A 24,506-nucleotide genomic window follows, 5' to 3' on the forward strand; every position below is an offset into this window, starting at 1 on the left:
AGGATGTTATATGCAACAGTCTAGCAATGTCTCCTCAGTTTAAATAAATAAATAAATAAATATCATGGATTCTCAAGTAACTAAGTCTGTATAATCAAATCATGCTACCGCAGTGCTACATCACAARTAACCAAGCCAGACTTCACAACCAAAATTACAGTTCTTTTTTCTCCKTCTTATAATAGCAGAGATTCTGAAAAAGAAAACATCACTCAGGTAACGTAGCATAACATCCACCCATTTGCAGGATCCATTAGATCAGTCCAAAATCCTCTAGTCCAAGCCACTGTGGAACAGGCACATAGATGGCAAGTCACCTTCATAATCCAATTCACTCCCATATTCATCAATGGTATTAACTGTGCTGGCTAACACACAGCACAGTTTATTTTTTTTTTTTTCACTCCATGGATGCATCTTGGAAATAACAGCCAGAAGAAACTGTGCTATCTTGTAAAAGAATTCCACTGGCTCCCAATATTTGAAGATAGGGGTTCACCCTCTAGTTTATATAGATAACTTGAGTAGATTAGAAGACTCATTCTAGTTGTTTTCTATCAGTGTTTTGCAGAGGCAATCACAACCTGAAAATATGCACTTTTCAACCTGTATCTGTAGAGAAAGCTACTGTAGATATTTTACTCAGAAAAGAAACTGAGTTTGAGCATCTTACTGACGTAATTAAGCCTAGGTCAGAAATAGTCAAACCTAAAACAAAAAAAAGCTGAAAAAAGTACAAGTTAGCCTTCTGTTGCTTGAAAATAAAAGCCTTGACTAGAGGCATTCCACTGAATTCATTATCAATTAGCGAACTTTTAATTTTAACATTTTAAAACATAAAATTTTAACTATTAATTTGGGTACTGAGGGAAAAAAGTATTTTGGGTACATCTCTCCTCCCCCTCCACAGGCTCAGTTTCAGTCAAACACTTCTTCCTCCCTTCTTAGCCTCAACTTTCCTTGTTTTTGCCACGTGTTACACTCAATCCTTCCCAATTCCTTCCATGAGGCAAGGGGAAGTGTGCGACTGGGATCAGTGCACAATAGTGCTCAATTTCTTTCTGTTACTCCTTGCTTCTTACTCCTTTCCACCACAACTTCTTGCTTATTACTGCACTGCTGCAGCAGCATGGGGGCAGGATGCAGCCCCTTCAGAGGTGTCCCTGCCCCAGCATCTCCTTCAAGRATATCTCCAGCTGTGACCCCAACAACAGCCATGTTAATGTATTCCTTCCACTCCCTCCTCCATTTTCTCCAAAAATACACCTCCAATGTCTGTTCTCACGTCTGCTCCCACGAGCRGCTACCAATCTTTCTGAAATACGTTTGAGCAGAGGCACCACGTGCTCCTCTGACTGGAGCCGTGGGGTATTTTCATGCTTTCAGAGCTGGCTGAAACCATCGCTCAGCTGCGATGAGTGCAAAGCAGTTCATGACCTCCTCCCACACAGGTCCCCTTGGCAGCCCTCCAGTAYGGAAACCTCACAATTTATGCCCAATGCATTCCATCTCTCACCTCTGTGAAACTCGTATTTGAGAACTGTTTGAATATACATCCATTATTAACTACTTCTAACATCATCATAACCTTAATATAAATACATTAGCAACGCTACCTGTCCTCCCAGACAATAGAGATTGACATTGTTACAAYGCGTACAAACACTCGCTAGAGCTGCAGGCCTCACCCCCGGGATCAARATTAGGGGTTAACATTATCACTGGCTGAATACATACTCCTCCCCTCGTTCCTGTGGAMCAGGATACAGGAGGAACTTGTATCTATTCGACTTCACCSCTCACCTCAAAACACAATACCAAACAGTTTGAACACACATCCATTACAAACTCCATCCCTTATCTCTACAGAGTAGATTATCAGGGTTAACATACATTTATAAAGAATTCATATTACTAAGGCCTTGACTCTGCAAAACACACAACTAAAATCATTCTAGCAGTTTGAATAATCACTCATTACAAATTCTGCACTTTGCCACTCCACAGAGATATCTCATTTGTAGGAATGAGGGGACCAGGCTGTTGCTTAACACATCCCCCAATCAGTGGATCCSACAGCCCTCCTCCCTTGTACCGGGCCGCGTTTACAAGTGTCATAGGTTCAAAATCCCTCAGAGCAATGCCACCTTGAGCCATGAAGCACCCTCAGCTCCCTGGAAGTGTCACAGCTGCCAGAGATCAGGAGACCCAGCTGACCCTCTTGGATCCTACAGGATGGGACAGCCCCACCACCAGGGCCCTGGGGTAGGAGCTTGGGGCAGGATCCATCCCAGTTCTTCCCAGTCGCCTTTCCACCATCCTGCACTTACCCTCATCTCCCATACAGAACATGCACACTACTTCTACTACAACATAAATTCTCAATACTAGAATCAAGCCTCCTTCCCGAGTTTCAAAGTCACTACAATTACCCCGACCCTAGACCTTGCTCTATCCAAGTGTTGCCCTTGTCCCCTTGTTCAGGGGAATTTTACTTAATTTAGTAYGTTGCCAATTAAGATAAACTTCTAATGATTGATTCGAGTATTYAGAAGGAAAGAAAATGATTAAGCACTTAGGGAAATCCCTTTCCTCTCCCCTTCCCAGGCTCAACTTCAGCCAAACATCTCCCTTCCCCTTTCTCAACTTGCCTTTTCTCCGCGCATTACACTCCGGCCCTCCTGAGCCCTTCGGTGAGGCAACAGGCAATGCAAGATGTCGGGATCAGTGTATAGCGGTTTCTGTCTGCCGCTCATTGCTTCTTGCTCCTTTCTGCCATTGCTCCTTGCCTCTAACTGCTCCTCTGCTCCAGCATGCATTCCTCCACAGGCCACAGTCCCATCAGAGGTGTCTCTTTTCCAGCATGCCTCATGCATGGGCTGCAGTCTCTCTGCGGTCTCCTTTTTCCAGCATGGCTTATCCATGGGCCACAGTYCCCTCACGGGGCTAWRTCCTTTGGTACAGAGTGCTCCCTTCTACAAGTCCACCTCCAGTCACCAACATCTTACCACCTTCTTCGTCTGTTTTCTCCAGAAATGCACCTCTTCGCWCATTTCCTGTTGTATATCCTTGTATATCTCCTCTCACATGTGTCCCTTCCATCTCCTCTCACCACTGCTTACTGCCCTTTCCTAACTACGCCTGATTCGTGGAGCCACGTGCATCTGTGGCCACAGTTTTGGCATATGGGGTTGTCTCCAGGTGTTACAGAGCTGGGAGTTATTGGCTGTGATCAGCCCAGGGTGGTTCACGGTATCCTCACACACTGGTCATCCCTACAGCCTCAGTAACCAAAACTCTGCAGTTTACACCCAATACATGTTTGTACAATCCAGTGTGATATTCTCACATGTAACATAATGTTTTCATGGAYATAAAAAATAAATAAATAGAAGTTAACATTTGCCAAACAAGGATCAAGAAATACAGAACATAGTAGCTATTTCCAAAATGGCTCCTTTAAAGCTGCCATGGGTCTCATGCTCCTCAAAACCCCTAACTGATAAATAAGATTGCCGGGTCACAGCAGCAGCACAGTCCACTGTCAGGAAGGAACAGGAACTGGCAGCCTCCAGCCCAGGAGGTCTGCCGTTCCCCGCAGTGATGATGATGATGTTGAGAGGCAACAAGTATCTCGTTCTTTTACCTTCCAGTCCATCTCGCTGTGTTTTAAGTCTTTAAGGTGGTCTTAGGTGGGCCTCCTGGTCACAGGTCTTGCTGGAGTCAGAGGTGAGAGCAAGCAGCACGAGTACACAGCAACCTCTACAAAGACTTTAGCAGATGGAGCTTCTTTTGGAGACTAAGCTGGGGTGGTCACCAGGTGTGTGAAATGAATCCCCAAAATAACGTCTGCAAGGGTGAAGCACAAAGAGGAGAGGAAATAGCTGGTGCTGTCCTGCCAAAATGCTGCACAGATGTGACTAGGGCACTCCAAAAGYGACTGAGGTTGATGCAAAAAGTTGTATAACCGTTATTGTTTAAATGACAGAGAAGACAAAAACAGAAATTAAGATTTTAACAACACAAAATATGGTGTTAGGCTGATGATTTGTTGTCCGGTAAACATAGAGAATGCTCCTTGCATGAACAAAATCACTGTTTGCATTTAAATCTATAAAGCACATCTAGTTCATGCAGTACTAAACATAACAACATATTACAGCTAATCTGTTCAATTTATAACACCTAGATAGCTTTTCTTGCTGCTGTCGTCTAGATCACTAAAACGTGTAACTATAATAAAATAGTATCTATGAAAATATTTAATATTCACCACAGCAACACCATTGCACCACACAAGTTGCGAGCAGAAAGCATATTGGAATTCCATGTTATCTGTGTGAGTTAAATCAATTCAATCTTTAATTAAAAAAAAATAAACAAAAGAGGGGCAAAATCAAACAGTGAAAAAATGTTTGCCCAAGCTTCTCTGAGGGCAGGAAATACAGTCCAGTGGATAGGACAAATATGGGACTTGGAAAACATGGGTTTAAGACTGTTTTGAGCCCCTTTCGGGACATTGCAGAAGCTGGMTAGGTCTGATTCACCCCGCTGCCCGACAAGGAGGGACCCAGTCGGTCCGGGCTYGGCTGCCCTCGGCGGATGCGGACAAGCCCCGCAGCTTTCTCCCCGTGGGATGTCCCGTCGGGACACAAGCCAACGTGTTTCCTCATGGCGCCGGCGCCTCGTGTGGGAGACGGGCGCGAAGCAGCTCCTGCCGCTCCCAGCCGGTTCCAGCCGGCTCCGAAGCCGCCCAGCGCCTCCTGCCGCTCCCAGCCGGTTCCAGCCGGCTCCGAAGCTGCTGCATACCGAAGCTTTAACATCCTGTGGCAAAAGTTCAGTCTGTCCGGGCGCCTGGCTCAAATAAATTCAGCGAARACACCAGCAGCTGCTGAGGGAAGGAGACACGCTCTTGGGGAGTCCCGGGTACCGCAGGAGCAGGGACATCCCGGAGGGACTGCGGCCGCAGGCAGCCCAGGGTGAGGCGGAGACCCCAAGGAACGGTGTGACAAGAAAACTGGTAACCAGTGTGCGGCAGAAAACCACTAAGTGGTAAAGAGCGGCCAAAATAAAAGGTCACAGGTGTATCCTCAGCCTCCTGTGCCCCTGGTTGCCTYGCTGGAGGAATTTGGATGGACTGAGTGTAACGTGGAGGTTATAAGGGTATTTGAGACTGAGGATTGGGAAAGATGTGTTTGTGTTGAGTTTGTGTCCTTTTTTCTCCATATCCAAGTGTTCAATACAGTGTTTAGAAGTCTATGTTGATTAGCAATACTGAAAGTAAAATTCCCTGATTTGAGACTGTTCTGCCTGCAAAAGTAACTCCACAGAGGAGGCATGATTTATTTCATTATCTGCCTGTGCTTCATATTTAAGARAAAAGGGGCAAAGCATGGGGAAACTAAAGGAGATTTGGGATCTCCCAGGTACCGAGAGACTTCCACATCTTGTGGGATATAAAAAATGTCAGTGTCCATACCTTGTAGCCCATTTAGGAAAGCAGTGAGAACCTGATTCAACTGGTTCAGCCTCCTCCTCCATAGAGCAATTTAATATCTCTGTCTTCCATCACTTCCCTAGAAAATGACTGGATCCAGGTGCTTTTATTTTACAAGGAGCATACAGGCCTGGCTCAAACCTGTCAATATTTCTCAGCACCCATAACTGTGAGTTGTTTTTCTGTCATTTTTACCCCTTGTGTTTTTTTGGAGGGCATGGGAAGCAGCGAGGAATATGAAAGCCAGGACATTGAACAGTGAGCAATCAAACAAGACTCAAATCATCTGGTGGCAGTTACTTGGCTACTGGAAGTAGCCCTGAAGTTTTGTTGCTATAAAGGAAAATGCTACTTTACTGTCCTTTCTCACAAAACTTACAAAGTTTTGGCTGCTGCCACATGCACGTATAAAGAAGCTCATGTTGTACTCAGTGGTCTGTGGTCATCTAGAAGTCTTTACAAAAAKAACTCTTGTCTCTTTCTCCTTTATGGAGTACTTTGAGATTAGATACCAACCAAGCAACATGTAGGCTGCTGGCATCCTGAGACAAAAGACTATCTGAAAGATAGGCAGCATTAAAATAAATCTTTCTKTAGTTTTCCAAATTATTGTGCCCCTGTTGACATTTGCCCATAGCTAAGATGGAATCCTACCCAATTCTTTGTCTAATTTTAGCCTTGCTTAGGAGGGAGGGCTGTCTGCCTGAGTGCTATGGTAACTGACCTGGTGAGAATAAGATGAGTGCAGACCTTCACTATTTGTCCTTGTACCCCATGTTTTCATAATAATTGTATCTAAAGCACAAACTCTTGAGTTCTGTCAGACCTTGATCTCTGCTGGAGCTGGCTTTGGCGAATGTCCAAAACTAGTCTAGAAAAGCCTTTCTCAGAAAGATTTCTGTAGTGAATGCATAAGTCATGCCAAATATACAGCATTTCCTTGAACTGCTCTAATTCTGAACAGAAGAGGTGCAACCTCTGATTCTTCTGAGACTGGAAGACRTCTGGAACACATTTTATATAGCCTTGAAGTAATTTGTTTGGGAAACTTTAGAAAAGTTACTGTACCTCTCTCYCTTATAGCAGTGCAGGTGAATCTGAAGGGTTTGGAAGAGGACAGATTGGGATTGGCCAATCCTGGGGTATTTTTTASAGAGAGTTGTTTGAGGAGAGTGTGGCAGGAAAGTAAGGGAAGAGCAGAGCAAGCCCCAACTTCCTTCAAACCTACCAGTCTTGAATGTATTATGAGCTCCTGACATTCCGATGTGTAATATCTCTAACTGCCCAAGAGGAAATGAAGCTTGGAGTAAGCTTATTTGTACTTTGTTCCTGTACTTAGCAGTGTTTGAAGTGAGGAACCAAGCTGGGGCCAGGGCCAGAAAGGTGAGGTGATCATTGGCACTGGAAGTCAGAGTTTCAGAGATTGGGTGCTATAGCCYTGGGAGTTGTATTGCTCAGCTCTTTGTGAAATACACATTCTTATCCTCAGAAAGTAAATATATTAGGAAGTCTTGTCCCTCCCATTTGCATGTTCCCATGTCAGCATTAGGAAAAGCACACCAGCTTCCCCCATGACACAGTATATAGTTGAGGGCCGCTTGTGGCTGTTTCAGAGAATGCCAGCAAAACGTGCTTTCTTCAAACACCCAACACAACACTGCAAGTCCATCAGCAGGAAGGAATTCTTATGGCATTTTTGTTGCTGAAAACTTCTTTAAACATTGTAATTACTCTCTTTTTTCTATTTATTTGTCATCTTTGGCATTGATTATTGAACTTCAGTAAATCTTTGAATAGTAAGAGACTAAGCAAATAAACAGTAAGATTACTAATTATGGTGATCTGATTCAAAACTCATTTAAGTGAAGACACACCTGAAGTTTTCTCTTTTCTCCCCTTTGATGACCGATCATTGCTACTTTCAACTTCAGCTTGCTTGGAAAAGACAGTGGGCATGTGAAGACCATATTTTTTTTTTCTTTGAACCTCTTTTCTTTGAACTTTTTTTCTTTGAACATGCTTACTTTTATAATACAGAATAAAAACAAATAAAAGTGCAATACAGGGACAGAAGGTTTAAGAACAGGGCACACAGATGATTTTTATTGTCATTTTTTTGCACTAAACTATCATCAGAGGACAGCAGAAGATCTGAAATTGCGAAGATACATCGGATATGAGTGTGTGTGTACATGTGTGTGAGAGAGAGTGAGGAGAGACATTTACAAATGCTTTCAAACATTTTCTCCAAATCAGAACTAGAGTAAGAAGCCCATGATACTACAAATACATTTTTTCTATTGATATTTCTAAATAGACATGGATGGAGAGATGCTAAAAAGTATCCTCTTTTCAAGAAAAAAATATGATTACCAACTTTTCAATTTGGGGTAGTATGAAAAAGGTATTTATTTCAGTTAATGCTTGTATGAAGTAATCCAAAATCTCAGTCTTTCTGCTATTCATCTGTAAGTATAAAACACAAAGGTGATGTTACCTTATTGCAGCATAAAGATGGAAATTTTCAATAGTTGATGTGCAGGCACTGATCTTAGTTTACTGTCTCCTCATAGCAGACAACCTTACAGTTGTTGCATTGGCTTGGGACTCCAGAGAGATTATCTCACTTTTAATCATGAATTTCCTGAATTATTTTTAATGAGTCCCTTCCTCTGTCTCCTGATTATAAACTAGGAAACAAAGCAGGTGACTATCCAGCCTCTGAATTTGAGAAAACTTATATATGAAACAATTCCTAATGATGCAATATGGGCATTGCTGTTGACCTCAACAGAACAACTTAGAGTTAAAAGTTAATTATACTAACTTGTATCTGATTCAAGGACTAAACTTACAAGATTCATAAATCTTTTCATACAGGGATGATTTTCTCCTATGATATGAAACAGAACCTAATGGATATTCTTTAAACTGTTATCTGCTGATACTCTGAGCCTTCTGTTTGTTATTTCAAAAATATCTTTTTTTCTTTGTGTTTCTCATTTGTATTTCCTTTTCTACCTGCTTCTTCTTGTCTTAAAGAGCTTCAAAGCCTGGGCTAGCACAATGAGGCATGGCTGGAAATCCTCAGTGTAATTGAATACGAATAAAAACAAGTAATCCTAACAAGAACTGAGCAGATACTGTTAAGCCAAYATGTTTCCTTTATTGCAGTTTTCCCAGCCTCTTTCCAGAGCATAAAATTCCAGTATCAGTAGTCTTTAATTTCTATTTTATGCTTTTCCTCTTTAATAATCGCAAATTATGTGACAGATTTTTCTTTCCTCAGAGAATGGCAAAATTACTGAGGCTAGAGACTATTCAGTTGGATTGCTCTAGGTAGGATGGCAGACAACCARAATTTTGTCAAACACTGACAATTTTTGAAACAATAAAAGAAATAAAGTTTGTGACAAATATAAGTCCAGTAAATAGAACTGAAGTTCCACTAAAATTTCATTAGTCTATTCAGCCGTACTCTTCACACTCCAGTCTTTACCTTCTTGGGCTAAATCAGATGTTAATGCACATATATTTTTGACATATTTTGATGACTTTGCTGCTTTTTACTGATTAAATCTGACAAGCCAGCAGACTCATTYTGTGGATGGGAATATGGAGATGGCAGTAACAGAAATGATTTTAGGCAGGGGAAGCTGCGTTAATAGTGAAGAACAGTTTTCAAATAAAGCAGAAATTAGTGAACTGCATTAAGAAATTCTTTAAAGTCTCAAAGCATTGCCCCTTTCCTTTTCAATTATATCGTAGTAAATTTCTATGAAGAGCTTAATGACGGAACCATTTGCTGTTGCAGTAGCTSTAAAGAAAAATGACTTAATGAACACGAAGACATAATGAAAAGTTGCAACACAACATAAACACCTATTCTTCCCAGATCAGGCAATATAAGTTTTGTTTACTAACATTAGAATTTATAAACTCTCATGCAATCCTATTATATATAAATAATTACACTGAAGGACAATTTCATTCATTATCTGAATGAAAGTTTTAAAATTGAGTATATGAAAGCTACGTAATGTTAGAATTAGCACATCCCTTAGTTTTGTTCCTATATTTTTCTAAATTCCCCTAAGTAAACTGAAAATAAAAATTTTGTTATGTGGAGAAACACTAGTGTCCTCATGAGTGATCAGGATGGCTAGGAGCTTCACTGCCATAGTGTGGTCCCCTGTGCCTTGAGCCATTACTGAGGTTTGAAAGAGTTTTCTCTAGCGCGTTCTATAGCCTCTYTCAAACCTGACTCTTCAGATTAGTTCCTAGTACAGAGTTGTTTCTTTCTTTCAGTAACTGCTCGTTCTAGTCCTACTCTCTTCATCTGAATAGCCAAGTCCTTATGCCTTTGGTCACTTATCTAGTTGTTTAGCTCAAATATCGTGGCTTCTCCTTTGCAGATTCCCTACCCAGGGCTCCAAATACTCTCTTTAAATATGCTACCCTTACTTCTTTCCCACATATCTTGCAATCTAGTTTTGAGTCATTTTACTCAACTAASTTCATTGCTTTTGACTCTGTCCCTTACCTCAGCCTTTAATTGCATATTCTTCATACARTATTAACTCATAAACAGCTTCTAGTGTCTACTCATCTACATGAGCTATTTGTTTTATCTAAGTAAAGTACCAGACTCCCTGCTCATCTATCTGTTTCCCTTGTCAGCCAAAGTTCTAAGTGGCCAAAACTAAGATCTTGTATTGTAATGTATTGGATAACCTTGATAATACCACACCTACAAAAGTGAGGAACAGATCAGATTGTAGAAGTTACTAGTGGACCTGGAGAAATCTCATTTCTCCTTCYCTAGTGTTCAACAGTCATTAAAATTACAGCTTTTTGTAATGCTCACTTATTAATGGTAAAAAGAGAAATCTGTCACTGACTAAGAGCACAGTTTAGAAAGGTCTAATTGAAARGAAATCAAATTCAACAGAAAAGCTTGAAATTACTTCGGTGCACGTTCTTATGGAAAGAAAAGAGTCATATCTCTCCCTGTAGAGCCTGACGAGAACACAGAAGTCCTTAGCATAAATTAGCTCTTAGGGGAAAGAAGACATTGTATTTCTGATATCTTCTCTTGCCCAATCCCATTTAGCCACAAACCTATTTMGCAAGCAAAGCTGAAAGTCTTCTCAAGGATATCAGCTGAGTTTGTATCCTAAAATCCAGGCTGTGAATTTTCACAAGGCAAGGAYCCAAACCCACAGGCATAGACTATCACCTGAGAGGAAGATTATTTTCCATTTTTTCCTCATTTCTTTTTGTCTACAGTATACTGGTGTATGCATGAAAAGTTATTTTGTTCCTTTCTACATCTGTGCTCTGTTTAAGAAGAGGGAATAGTTCTTGAAGATGAGACTATACTTTAGAGTCTGTGCCTGTATTGGCTACCGAGGTTGGTATGCAGAACAGCCTGCCCACTATGGAGAACTGAAAAGAAAAATAGCCTAACCTAATCACTAGTATATTAGAGTGACATCCAGGAGACCTAGAATCTATTTCCAGCTCTATCACTAACAGTTTATATGACTTCAAGCAAATCATTCTGTTTTCTGACCTTTCAGTTTCTTCGCCTAATAAAACCCCCCAAAACCACCATTGTAGAAACATCCATGAAATTAATGTTTTGAAAATAATATGTGAAAGCTAAATATGTCCAGTAGTTCTGAGGCTCTTTTGAATTGATTGTCCTTMCTTTTTAATTTAGTGGGAAAAATATCAGCTGAATTGAATGTAGAAAGGATTAGGCTTCCGTACTGCAAGACAGTTATATTGCTAATTTTGGCTTTCCTGTTTTCCTATATTTTGGAGTACAGAAAAGTGAATTCCTGTGTGTCCCATAGTTTTCCACTTAAATCTAATTCCTAAATTACTCTATATTGGCCTGAAATTTTGGACCAAAATATCCTTCAGTTGTCATTTTAACAAGAGATACAATCAAAAAATAAAAATGTATATATATTTAGTAGCAAAAACAAAAACAAATCAAAACCTAGAAATGTAAAAAGGTTTTTATTTTTCTTTTGATAAGGAGTTTGGTTGAYGAGACAGCCAAAGGTTATGTTATAGCTTTACCTAAGTGGGTTTAGTTTTGGCTAATTTTCTAAATAATGCTATGTATTTCAAATTGGAGTGATTGTGCAAGATTCAGGAAGCTATAGACATAATTCTGTGGCTGATACTGTGCAGAAGGTTAAAGTAGATGTTTTATACTCCTGTGATGTACCTGTTCATTGAATAGTAAGTATTTTCAGTGGTATGCTTGCAGGAATATAAGTATTCTGAAGTCGAGAGTCATCACAGAGAGTCTTGGGAGTGGATATTTCTGGATCTAAGCTTGAACAGTAGGAAGAGAAAGGAGACACCTATGAGACAGGAGATGAGTTTAGTGGCAGGGAGCCAGAAAGAACTGGCCATTTCTGTTATTCAGGTGTGGGGACTTTACTGTCCAAGTATAAAAAGCAGAAAAAAAAAAATCTGGCAGACAGTATGAGAACTGAGTATGATCTTAACAGCTGTATGACCAAATCAGTCTGATCTGTCTCTTCTACAACCCTAGTGCTATCAGAAACTTTTGCACCTCAGAATATACCAGGCTTGAATGAATCTCCAATTAGCAAAGAGATCATTAGAGGGAAATAGAGATCTCTCAAAAGCTATATCATTTTTTATAGCATCTCTCACCCACATGGAGACACTTAGCATAAATGTTATAGAGAGCAAAGTTTAGAAGTAGTCACAAACTGCAAGTTAAAGAAGCAGAGGAAAATCATGCTGGTGATCTGAATAGCTAGGACCAGATGGCATACGTTAAGGAATTCTAAAGGATCTAGTAAGTGGCACGGCTGTTTTGCTTGCACAAATATGCAGTAACTCTCATGAAAGCTACAGGACCTAGTGATATCTTAAAAAGGTACCAAGGAATGGAGCATACATATTCCATTTCTCTCTTAGGATGTGTATGGAAAAACTATGTGGAACAGGTATGACTCTTTGAGGCACAATCTTCTTATTTTGACACCACATTAACTTTTGGGTATGGCTTAAGTGCTCCAGCTTAGCCTTTAATGTTTGTACTGTGCTTTGAAAATGACAAATATTAAGCATACTATCTAAATTGAGTATATAATAACKATATAATAACTTTTTATATTTAGATCATAGAACATCATTAACTAAGTCACTGAATACATCTAAGTAGATTATATTGTCAGTGAAAGTAGACTTCTCAGCATATTGAAAATACCAGCTCTTTGACTATATGTCAAGAGCAGTCTGCTCTCAACAGCCTGCAAAATTTTGAGCTTGCACACTGCCTTGTGTGAATATCTAGAGCAGACTTGCCACTATATTCCAGACTTCCATATYCCAAGACTGTTCCCTGCTTTAATTTCAATACTTTCTTATTGAAAGAGATGTATGGTTCATTTGGAATAGATCTGTTATAATGTTGTCAGGTGTTCTGAAAACATGTCAGGCTTGGTAAWTAGTTTATATAAAGCAGGTACAGTACATTGTGTCCTCTTCAGCTCCAAAGGCATCACAATCAAATGAGTACCATTAGGTATAAAGGACCAAAATTCATTGAACATCTCACCTGTCAAAACCTCACAAGTGATAGCAGATAAGAGCTTGGGGAATAGCTTTTCTAGTCTAATTCTTTTCAGAAGAATTCTAGTCTAATTCTTTGTCACTGTTCTGAAAGCAGATATTACTTTTACCTCATTGGGTAGTGATGTATTTCTTTGATCACATTGTGGTGAATACTTATCCAGCCTTTACTGGAGCTAGATTCCYGTATCAGTTGAGGATATGGCTTTTTATTCAAAGCCGTTCTAAAATATCTCTGAGTACTTAGGAGAATTCAACACTGATGATTTTTTTATGGATCAAATAATAGTAACAGAAAAAGAAAATTATTGTTAGGCAATTTAAATTCCTTAAACATGTGTCTGGCACCTCTGTGGAAACTTCTAGGGTCAACAACTCTTAATTATCTTATTCTGGTTAGAAAACACTGGTAGAATTAAAATACATACGTACTTCTATTTTGGAGCATCCCCAAGTCTTACTTAGTCYATGTCTACATATTGTTTCCTATTCTGCTTCTGTTGTTGAAGAAACTCTGRCACAGAACGACAGATGGCCTTACTTGTCATCCCATTATGCAGCCAAGACATTTATGATCCTACATGCAGTTCTGAAATGATTGCCCTGGATGTGGTATGCTCAGCCTTGCCCTTAATCTTTCCAAGGAATGTGTGGTCAGGCAGTTTGAAGCATACAAATTTAAAGTGCTTTTGATGGCTAGGCTGGAGTTATCCCAAGTCTGCACTCCTTGTACAATCTAACTATGGAGATACAGTCACATGACTGGACGTAAAAGAGTGTGTCTCCAGTGTGTMTGATGGGATTATATTCCATTCCCAGGGCTAAACAAAGTCAAACAATATTGCCGTGGTTTATCACCTCAAAATACTTGTGCAGTGTTTGGAATGCCGTTCCAGTCCCCAGGTCTCTGACATCCCTCCTTGCCTGCCTCAGAACAAAAGCCTTCCCGTTCCTCATAGGAGCACCCCCGTTTTCCCTTCTTTGTGAAGGGAGCAGGAAAACCTTGTGGAAATGGGCAGCTGGGCTAGTTTAGCGGCATTCTCACTTGAAGCATGCTGGGGTGACTTTATTTTTGCTAACTCCATAGAAAGCAGAAGATTCTTTCTGGATTGGAGCTGCAGGATACTTGTGCCCATCTGCAAACTGTCTTCTTGTGGATGATGGAAATAAGGTGAGACATCTTCCTGGGAGGCTAGCACACTGAACTGTACTACAGAAGACTATACGCTTATAATAATGAGGTGTTTCAGGTCCAAACTGCCATCCTTCCTTCCTATTCTCAGTGTTTTCTCAGATAGTTTCTAGTTGACTGATTTTTTCTAGGTGAGATATTATGAAGTTGCACTTGCTAGGATTCCTATGGTTTTAATAAAAATTGATATATGTTGTGACTTTTGAACGTAGTTGGACAGCTCATAGGGAAAATAGATTTATCACTCTTACTGCAAAATAATTTCCTTCTCAATAAACTTTGACAGCTGCTTGAAAAGTAACCACTGATAACACTATTTAGGAATGGAAAAAGAGCTCTTCCTATGTCAGATCTTTAAAGTTTATTAAGATTCTTACTCATACTCTATTAGTGAAAAAACAGAACAAAACAAAACAAACAAAAAAAAAAACATTTGGGGTATGAGAAATTCAATACTTAAATTCCTCTCAGTTAGGAACAATTGCAGCATGTTCCTGTTCTCTTTTACCCATTTTCTAAAGAGACAGGGTAAACGAGGGAAAGTAGAACTTCAGTTGTTTCTGGAAGATGTAAACTAAGTCTACTGCATCAGTGTCATCAGACTGMGAAGATGAAAATGAGGGAAATGAGAGGCTCTTATCAGAGTTCCTTGRTGAACATGATAGTTTCAAACAGTGGTCGACAGACATCAGTGTATCCCTTGTGTCTTCTTACAGGGAACATTCTGAACAAAAAATTTACTGAATGAAAGGTAATGAGTGAATCTTGCTTTGCCCCTAAAGCAAGACTGAAAAGGACAAGCTTTATAAGAGCTCGTAAGATAGGCTCGTACATATGAGCTCATGTACGTACATCTCTTACATTTTACAGAAGCTGATTATATGAACTGCAGAACACACTATCTGTGAACTAGATACTAACAATATAGTATCAGGCAATATTCCAAACCCTATCACTAAGAAATCATAATCTCGTTCAATTCTCACTCATCTTCTCATCATTTAATTTATTAAACTGATAGATCTACAAAAGACTGTGCCACCTTCATAAGTTTACTTTTTCTGTGTTTTGCTACTAATTCAGTCCCTCACTAATACCTTTTTCCTTCCCTCATGTACAATGTATCTCAGAGGGGTGTTACGGCCATATTCACATGTCTGCTCGCTCTCCTCTGTTTCTTTAAGTCTGTTCTTAGTTCCTGTTTTTTTGAAGGTCTTTTAGTTTGTTCTGTTTAGCCCTGTCTTCCTTGTAGTGCTCTAGAAGATTACCTCCTTGATTTGATAGTCTTATTATCACATCATCTGCATTTCAGCTTTGCTAACTTAAAATTGCACGTCATCTTTTTTTTTTTTTTTTTCAGAGAATGGAAGCTTAATTCCAACATAAAGGAGAAATCAGAGCTTTTGTACACTACAAATTCTACCAGAAAAGGCTATTCTCAGGACAGTACTAATGCGTGTTCAATGCCAGGAATTACTACTGTAAGCTTGTATGTAAATCAGTGATATTTTTTCTACAGTTACAATACTTTGGTTTTTCCTGGAGAGGAAATGATTATGCTTATTTCAATAAAAAGTCCCCAGAAATAAAAAAGCAATAATCTTAAAAGAAGGTAGCATGGTAAAAAAATAACATCCATGTTGTACACTTTCTCTGCAGAAGCTGTTGGCAGATGGGGAGGAAGTCTCAGCATTCAGTGAAGATGTTGAAATGACAGTGGTCTGTTTGGAACATTTGGATCCAGAGTGTTCAGTAAAAAATTTTCATCTGAGAATTGGTTCAAGCAAAACAGCCCAGAAGCTGTTCCATATTCTCCAAACTGTATTTATGAAATATATCCAACCTTTTCCTTAATTTTCCTAAATCRGTCTGAGAGGACTCGTCTGAGCTCACCTATAAACCAGCCCTTAGGATAAATTGTCACAGAATACGTCCCAGTTGCTGAGCAGTTCAGTACCTGTGTGTGTTTGTGTGTGTACAGCTAGTCAAATCTGTCCTTTTTTCTAGGATCTCTACCTTCAGATCAGAATTCCCTTGGTGACATGCCATTGCGCTTTTACTTGAAAGTTTACATCATAAAGAACTTGAAAGCATYGTGGAAGAATGTTACTCACTTTGCAAAAATTAGCACTTTATTTTCCTTTTGTCTAAAAATTTGTTGCATCCCTAAAGGAGCTCAGCATGACCAACTGCTCTTTGGATGATATCTTTAAGAAACTCAGATTCCTCTGAGAGGATCATAAATTGTGGAGGGAGTACCTTCACAGCTTCCTCTTTGATTTTGTGATGCCTGTGTAATTCGGGATGTTATCGAACAGAGCATGAGCATAAAAATACAGATAGGACAAGTGCCCCACTTTCTCAAATATGATTCTACACATTTCATTTTGACATAAGTAATTCCTGTATACTGGAAATTTACAGTGAGTCTTTGATGCATCAAAACGTATCAGATCAGGCCTAGTTAAAACAACACACTGAAGCCTAGGGCAGAGGCTTTTTATCTCCACTATTAAAAATCAGAGTGAGCATATGGAAAGCTCATTATGTAATCTGAATTTACACTATTGGGAAATCTCAAGATGTGTGCTTGATACTTTTTACCTCAGGAGGGCATGAGATGGACTTGCACTACTAGTCAGTTTAGCTTGGTCTTTCAAGTGTTTCTCCATAACAAGAGATCATAAGAACTTCTCCAAAGGAAGAATAAGATTCTGAATAAAGAGGATCTACCCACAGCCTCTTTCACTCAAGTCAAATCTGRCTGTTGCCACGTAAAACTTAATATTATTTGAATGTGGTTCTTATTATACAATGTAACAGAGATAACAGAAAGGATACTGGTGTCATTCATGTCTTGAGAGAAAGAAGAAATTCTTTCTATAGAAGAGATGTGCCACTGGTGATTTCTCACTGACATCAGCAGTGGTAGAATGGTCAAGTGCTGGCAATATTTTTGATATTTTAAAAATCCACTTTTTTATAGAGGAATAATTGAGTTGTGCCCCATTGTCAAGAGCAATAGATTTCTTCAAGAAAACAGTGAGAATTACACCTCAAAGCTCCTATAAGCCTGAATGGAAAAGGCATTGATACTTCTGTCAAGTCTACCCCTTCTTTGACAAAATAAGTTTCACAATTCCCAGACGAACTCATTCATTTCATTTGTTATCATTGCCTCTCCTGTCATTACTTTTTCTAGAATCCAAGGGGAGAGTTTTTTTGCTGGCAGGTGAGAGTATGTCATTTAAACTCATCTGTGTATGTCATAGCTGCTGCTTAAGGATCTTCCGATAGGAACTGTGGATCCTTACAGCTTGTGCTTTGCACCCATTATTACACTCCAAGCCACTCTTGAGTCATTCTATAACCTGTATAACTTATGCGCACCTTCTCTATTCTCACGTAAATTTTCTATGACTGCCTTGACTTCTGAAGCCTCCTATGACATTGCTGACAGGTAGGTACCTTTGTTCAGCTTGTCCTATGTTTTATTGGAGCACTGCCAACAGCTCAGTGTCATTTCTGAGTCTTGTGTCTCCATGAGCTGAGTAGGCTATTAGAGACTTTTCTRCACTCTTTAGATCACTTACTGAGTTTGTCTCAAACATAAARTCTGCCAGTCATCTAGTCTTGTACTCTGTGCAACTTTTCTTGTAACTCAGAATTTTAGCTGAGTRTCTTCTGAATTCTAAAAATGAGACTTGGAGCAAAGAAGAATAGCAAAAGGTCTCTGGTTGGAACTTGATTTGTTTCTGYTTTTTAACTGCTAAAATTTACAAATACTACAGGCAGTAACTGGACAGTGTTTTGGACAGCAGTCACCATARCCTATACAATAGACTGACAAGTCATTTTCTTCTTTGCTTATTCTTTTTACAGGTAGAAGATACTACTACGAATTTGTCATCAACTCTTAGTCTTCATACTTACATGAGCTCAGTTCTTGTATACATGAGCTGACCCTCTRCATGGAAGGTCAGCATAAGATAACACTGCAACACGACCTTCAGATGGAATAAGTATATTACCATGACACATTGACAAATTTGACTTTCTTTGCCTCACTTAGACTTCCAAAGCATCCTTTGTTTCGGTAGCCATATTTCATCATCATGTCATGCCCCAGTGTCTTCAGTATGGAGGACTGATAAGGGAGGAGGAAGGGCTGCCCTTTTTCTTTGTGTTATCTGAGAGYACAATATTCTCTAGTAAAGATGAGTGCGGTCTGCAAAAGCAAAAATACCCATCCTTGATTAACATTTACTGGAATGTGTCAGGGTTCTTAAYGTTGCAGTCAGGAAGATATCCTGTCATGAATAGCTACAGCTGCAATGAAGAGTAAAGAGTCTGAAAAAAAAATCTTAAGGAATTGAAGTCAGGTTGGTGTAACCTACATCTTTGAAACTGGAGAGAGARTGAATCCTGTGAATAATTTATGATTAGTGGTTATATTTTTGGAAGGAGTGGGTCATGGCTGAGAGGATTAGTCTTGCGTACAGAACAAATCCTTCTGAGTTGTCATCAGAATGTATTTTCATGATAGAGAAACAGTCCAAGATACCATATCCTTTTTTGTCCTCACCACAACCTCCCTACCCGACCTAGAGAGAAGGRATGATTCCTCACAGGTCACACGCAATATGTAAGCAACAAAGCGACAGGCTGCCAGTTCAGCCTAGCAACAATTCATATCACAAAGGGAAGTATGTTGGCTAATTCTATCAAGCAATCTTACATAACTGGATGGCTCATACACACCTGCTAAGAGATAGAAGACTTAGGTATCCCAAGCTCTTTTACACGGCCTCCACATCGCCCAGCAAATCAAATAAGCTAATATTGCAGCAGCTTCACAAAGGTACAGGTTATATTCAGCACAAGTATAGTGCACATTCTCATAAAAACATTTAAAAATATCTGTTATGGTACTGGTGAAGCAACAGTTGTAGCCACTCCTCCAGTCTCCCCTGGGACTTCTCTCATACAGCCTTTCCTTTCCCAGTGCTATCAGCACAGGTCATTGAAGCATGCTCTTCAGAAAGTCTACTAAACTATATTGTAAAGGACATTTAGACATAAACATGCCTGAGATAGGATTGAATTCCAGATTAAGATGCATAAAATAAGATGCTTTATATGGGCATCTACAAGTGACTTCAGTGTCTAAGCTCCCATGATAGTCGATAGAAGTAATAGTCACTATGGTCAGGTGAGATGCCTAGAAAGCTGTTAACTCACCACAATGAACCCTTACATTTGGTTAAATATGTCTCTAAATTAAATCAATTGATTTAATTAATTTGGAGATAAGATGCCCGTAATTTCTACAATCTTAAGTGGAAATGTGTGAGATAAACAACTGMTACGGGATATGGGACTGGCAGCTACCTCAGTCAAAAACATGTTGTGCTGGACATACACATTTTAATAACAGCCAGAAAAGAGATGTATCAGAAACTAAGAAGACAGTTTTGGACATTTAAGTTTTATTTCTGTTATATTTTAGTATGTTCCTACAGGGTGTGATTTGTTTATTCTTTTTTGCTAATAAAGTTACAGAAAACAGATGTCAAACAGAGTTTAAAGAAGAAGTAAAACAGCTCAGGTTTCCTGGCACCTGTGCAACCTTGCTGAAAATATATAGCTTCTTCTGAACAGGGTGCAACTGAAAGATGAGCCAGGGTCAGAGAGTGAAACACAGAAGCAACTAAGAACAGAAGTCCTTACAACTCCATTTACCAAGGTGAATTCCAGGTCATATGCAACTTTTAATTTAGATCAGAAGCCTAAGTTTTCTTAGCCGATACCAAGATCAATTRCTTGGTCTATAATTCTGCATTAAAAGAATGAAAAAAAAAATCCATTAGCTCTCTGAAGTTTAAGAGGACTTGCCTGGGTAAACTGGCATTTTCGGTTTTGTTTGGGTAATGTAATTTGCTTGTTTCTGCTTATAGTTACTCGTTTAGCAGATTAAATAAGTGAAGTCAGATAAGTCAGCAAGTAAATGACATCATTACTGGAAATAAAGTTCAAGAGGGATATGCTACTAAAAGCACGTGAAGCCTGCTAGACAATGAGAAGATGACCCGCAGAAAAAAAAAAGTATAGATTAGGAAATTAGATTTATGTGAATTGCTATGGAAATGGAAATACCAGAGGGAAAACCCACAATCACCAGAAACCTAAAAGCAAATTAACTCTCCTACTCAAGGTATTATTAATGATGGAAGCTATTCCTACAGGTTACTGCCAGATGCCAAGCTTGCTTTTTTAAATACATTCTCTGCTTTGGCAGGTAGACCGTTARAAACAAAGGGCAGTATTTGAGTCTTCACAAAGCAATAATCAGAAGGACATTTTCTATGTTACTCAAGTGAGTCACCATTTTCTAGCTTTTTGGGTGAACGGAAAACTGATGGCAAGATAAGTTGTCCTATGGACACGAGCACTAACACCAGTATTCTTGACTGTCAGATTATTGTTGATGGGTCCCAGCTGAACACTTGTTACTTTTATTAGGCTTGTTGCTAGACAGCCACTCCATAATTATGAAATCATAGGTCAATCCTCCCTTATCGCTAAAACAAAATCATTTTCAAAGTCRATAACTTATTTCTGTCTTTAAACTTGTTAACATGAGTGAGGTGGCTTAAGAAACATCCTGTTTTGTTTTTTTTTTTTAATACATATTAGTTAAAGTAGGCTATCTAATTCTTACTGCATACACATATTATGTATATTTATATTCATGTACATTTACATCAGACTTTCAGTACCATTGCTGTGCTGTACTTTTACAAATCAATCTTATACATCAYTCACCAAAATACTGTTATTACAGCAGTTTCTGACTCAATTGATAACACTTGTTTGGTCAGAATTTAACAATTTATTCATATTTAAGTGTTGCGTCCTCTAGGCAAAAAGAYTACACAATGACTTGACTTATGCCAAGAAATCTTTTTAGGCTTCACATTTGCCTGTATCCCTTTAAGCAAAACAAAAGATCACTAATTGTCTAAATTTGTCTGGACCTAAAGGATAGATGTAGGAGAAAGCAAAGGATTTTATAAAAGGCGCATGTACTGTGTCCGTGAACTTACGAAGGTGAATATTGAAAGAATTGCCAAAGACAACAGCAACTCAGCAGTCAGTCTGACATCCTAGAACATAAGTAATTAGAGAATGCAGTGGAGCTATTTACATTAGCATGTAGGGAGTGTATTTGTAGAATGAAACAGTTGGTGCTGAGGACACTGATCATACTTCATGTTTTTATTTTATTTTATTTTATTTTATTTTATTTTATTTTATTTTATTTTATTTTATTTTATTTTATTTCTGTCTCTCCCAAGTCTGGGTCCATCAACATCATTAGAAGTTGGAATATGGTAGATGAATTCCTGGAAAAAAAAATCTAATTTAATTTCAAACACATTAACTGGATTCCTTCCAAAAGAAACTGCTTGATGATGTGAACCACAGTACAGTTKCTGGGAAAGATCAGATTTGCTCCAGAACATTGAGCTATACAAAATTTCTAATATAAGACACAGTCARTGAAGCCAACCTGTTTATAGCTTTCCTTAAATACTTACCTAACATTTACCTCTAAAATTAAACCTTAGGAATTATCTCCTCTTTTCCTCTCTGCACATGTCTATGGAATCCTGAAGACCACCATAAATCCAGTGACGTTTAGGACAATTTGGCTAACCTAGGGCAATAAAGACACTGGAAGCTCTAGGACATGGCTTGTAGTTCTCCACAAAGAGACAGTCGGATTTCTGAAGCCGCCTCACAGGCAGGAAAGCCTGACCTGTAGTAATGAGATTTTTGTGTTGTGTGCAATCTCTGAACAGAAGTGTCYTTTTCTCCCCAGCCGGCCCCCTACCACTACGATTAGAGGTAGTGCTAAACTTGGTACATCAAGACTGCTATCTTAATACGTATCAGTCATCTCAGGTTTTGTTTTCCTTAGCTCCGTATTGGAAGTGTACCAGCAACCTCTAAACTATACCTGACAGCAATTTTTGGTCACAAATATAAACCACCTTTGAACAGTCTTAGCAACTGGCTCAGTTGCTTGTGGTTATAATTTTTCATACACAATTTTGTTTTTCACATTAGGGTGAAAAAATGAGGGTCATATGTCAGGTGCATCTGGAAGCAAAATACAGAGCCAGACCTGAGTGGTCAGACATAAATTTGGTTTGGTAGCTTTTTATAAAATGCTGTGATGCTTSAAGGAAATGTTTTGTTATAGGATTAGAGACAGCTATCTAGAACCCTGGTGGTACACCAGGTGGTACACCTTTCTTAAAATAATTCAAGAATTATTTTAAGAAAGAACTTTAAGAAAGTGTAATATACAATGAAGAGTAAGTCTCCTAGTACCCAAAGGGAACTATTAACAGTTGATTCCCCCCCACATATCTCCAGAAGAGCAAGCTACTAGATGGAGAGTTAGCCTGGAGGAAAGAATACAGTACAGAATTTTGTTTACTGAACCTTTTTTTAGGTTTCTTTTACCTAGCAGATATTTGTCTAAAAATTCTGGCAATTTTAGTATATGTATAGGTTATGAACACTAAGTGGCTTCAGCACTGTACTACCCATGGAAGAGGATAACAAATGCACACAAGCTTCACTCTTCAAATGTGCATTTAAGCATCTGTAATTTAACCATAATAAATAAGCTTAGTTCGTTTAGAATTCATAGGCCTAATGGCAGCTAAAATGCTATGGAAGAAAAGTCGGAAGATCTCTATATCCTCCTTCCTCATTTAAAGAAAAGTACAGGAAAAAAAAATAAAATTTAAGAGTTTCAGCAAGTGATTAAGGAACTTGTSTCCCCTAGATTCCTTGCCTCAGATGCACAGAATGACCCAAACTAGTGCTTTTTCACTTTTTTTTCTATTCAGTAGCCCTTGCAGGAAYTTAGCAACCTGAAAAAACTGCACAGGACAGCTGATAACATTTTGCAGTAACTCAGTGGAAAAGATGAATGGCACAGAGAAAGGCTGGTACACCTAGAATGCCATCAGGCAAAAAGTATCTATGTTTTTTCTTTTTCCTACTTTACTGCCCATGTACATCCTATCTGAAACCAAAATTATCATTTATGCAGCCTCAAGTACTTGAACAAGAGGAACGAATCCAACAATAGCAACCAGGTTTTGCTGATAAGTCTGTGGCTATAAGACAAGTCCGAGGTCAAGCCATGAAATYAAGCTGACAAGTTAGGGTCAGCACAGACTCAAACATAACATACATAGAGCATAGCTTAGGTAAAAAGCAAGGCTGAGCTTAAATGCAGTTCCTGGGAACTTGTGTGTGGGTAGACACCCCGGRTGAGGCTGGTCAGGGTAAGYAGAACCTGCAGGTGTGCTGAGGGTCAGGGCATCACTAAACACATCCTGCAGACTGGCCCGATAGCTTTATTCTTCGAGAAGGAAGTGCTGCAATAAAGTAGAGCTCTCATGTATTGATATATTTGGTTARTGAGATGTATTTAGTGATGCTATGGAAAAATAATGGTATTAGGTTTTAAGAAAGATAATGCATTATTTATTAGGAAAGGAATTCAGGTAGCAGTGTAAGGGCTTACCTCTTCCCTATTTTTAGTATTTTTTTTTCCCTAAACAATCCTATTCTTAACTTCATTTTGCTTTTAAAATCAAGGMTCAGTTATTTAGGGAAGATCCTAGGTATGATTTTTAATATGAAGAGATAACTTTAAGCTGTGGATGGTTTTTGGTGGAGACATAAGACACAAAATTTGCTACAGCCACTGTATGAAAGGTCATGGAAGGCGAAGAGTAGAATTAGATTCTTGGCTGTAAGTAGCAGTTGAATTCTTTGCTCTTACTAAAAGACTTAAAATTACGCATTAGTGTTGTGTGTGTTACTTTTTTTTAATGTATCTATCTGCATAGAATGATGTTCCTGTTATTATGAGGATTTGGTGAATGTCCCCAGTTACAGGATTTTATTATGTTATAATTAGTTATCTTGCTTTGGTTATATTTCTTACRTTTATTTAGTGAATCTGTACTCTGTGTGTGTGGATGTAACTCGTTTGAAGCTACACAGAACTAAATGAAAACTGGCAAGAAATCCTACTAGGATGCAGTTTGTCTAAAAAGACTTACCGTAGTTGCGACAAATAGGCAGAAGAGTGTA

The sequence above is a fragment of the Rhea americana genome, unplaced genomic scaffold (genome assembly GCF_003343005.1).
Source record: "Rhea americana isolate MKP2758 unplaced genomic scaffold, rheAme1 scaffold_41, whole genome shotgun sequence".
In the NCBI taxonomy this organism is placed as follows: domain Eukaryota; kingdom Metazoa; phylum Chordata; class Aves; order Rheiformes; family Rheidae; genus Rhea; species Rhea americana.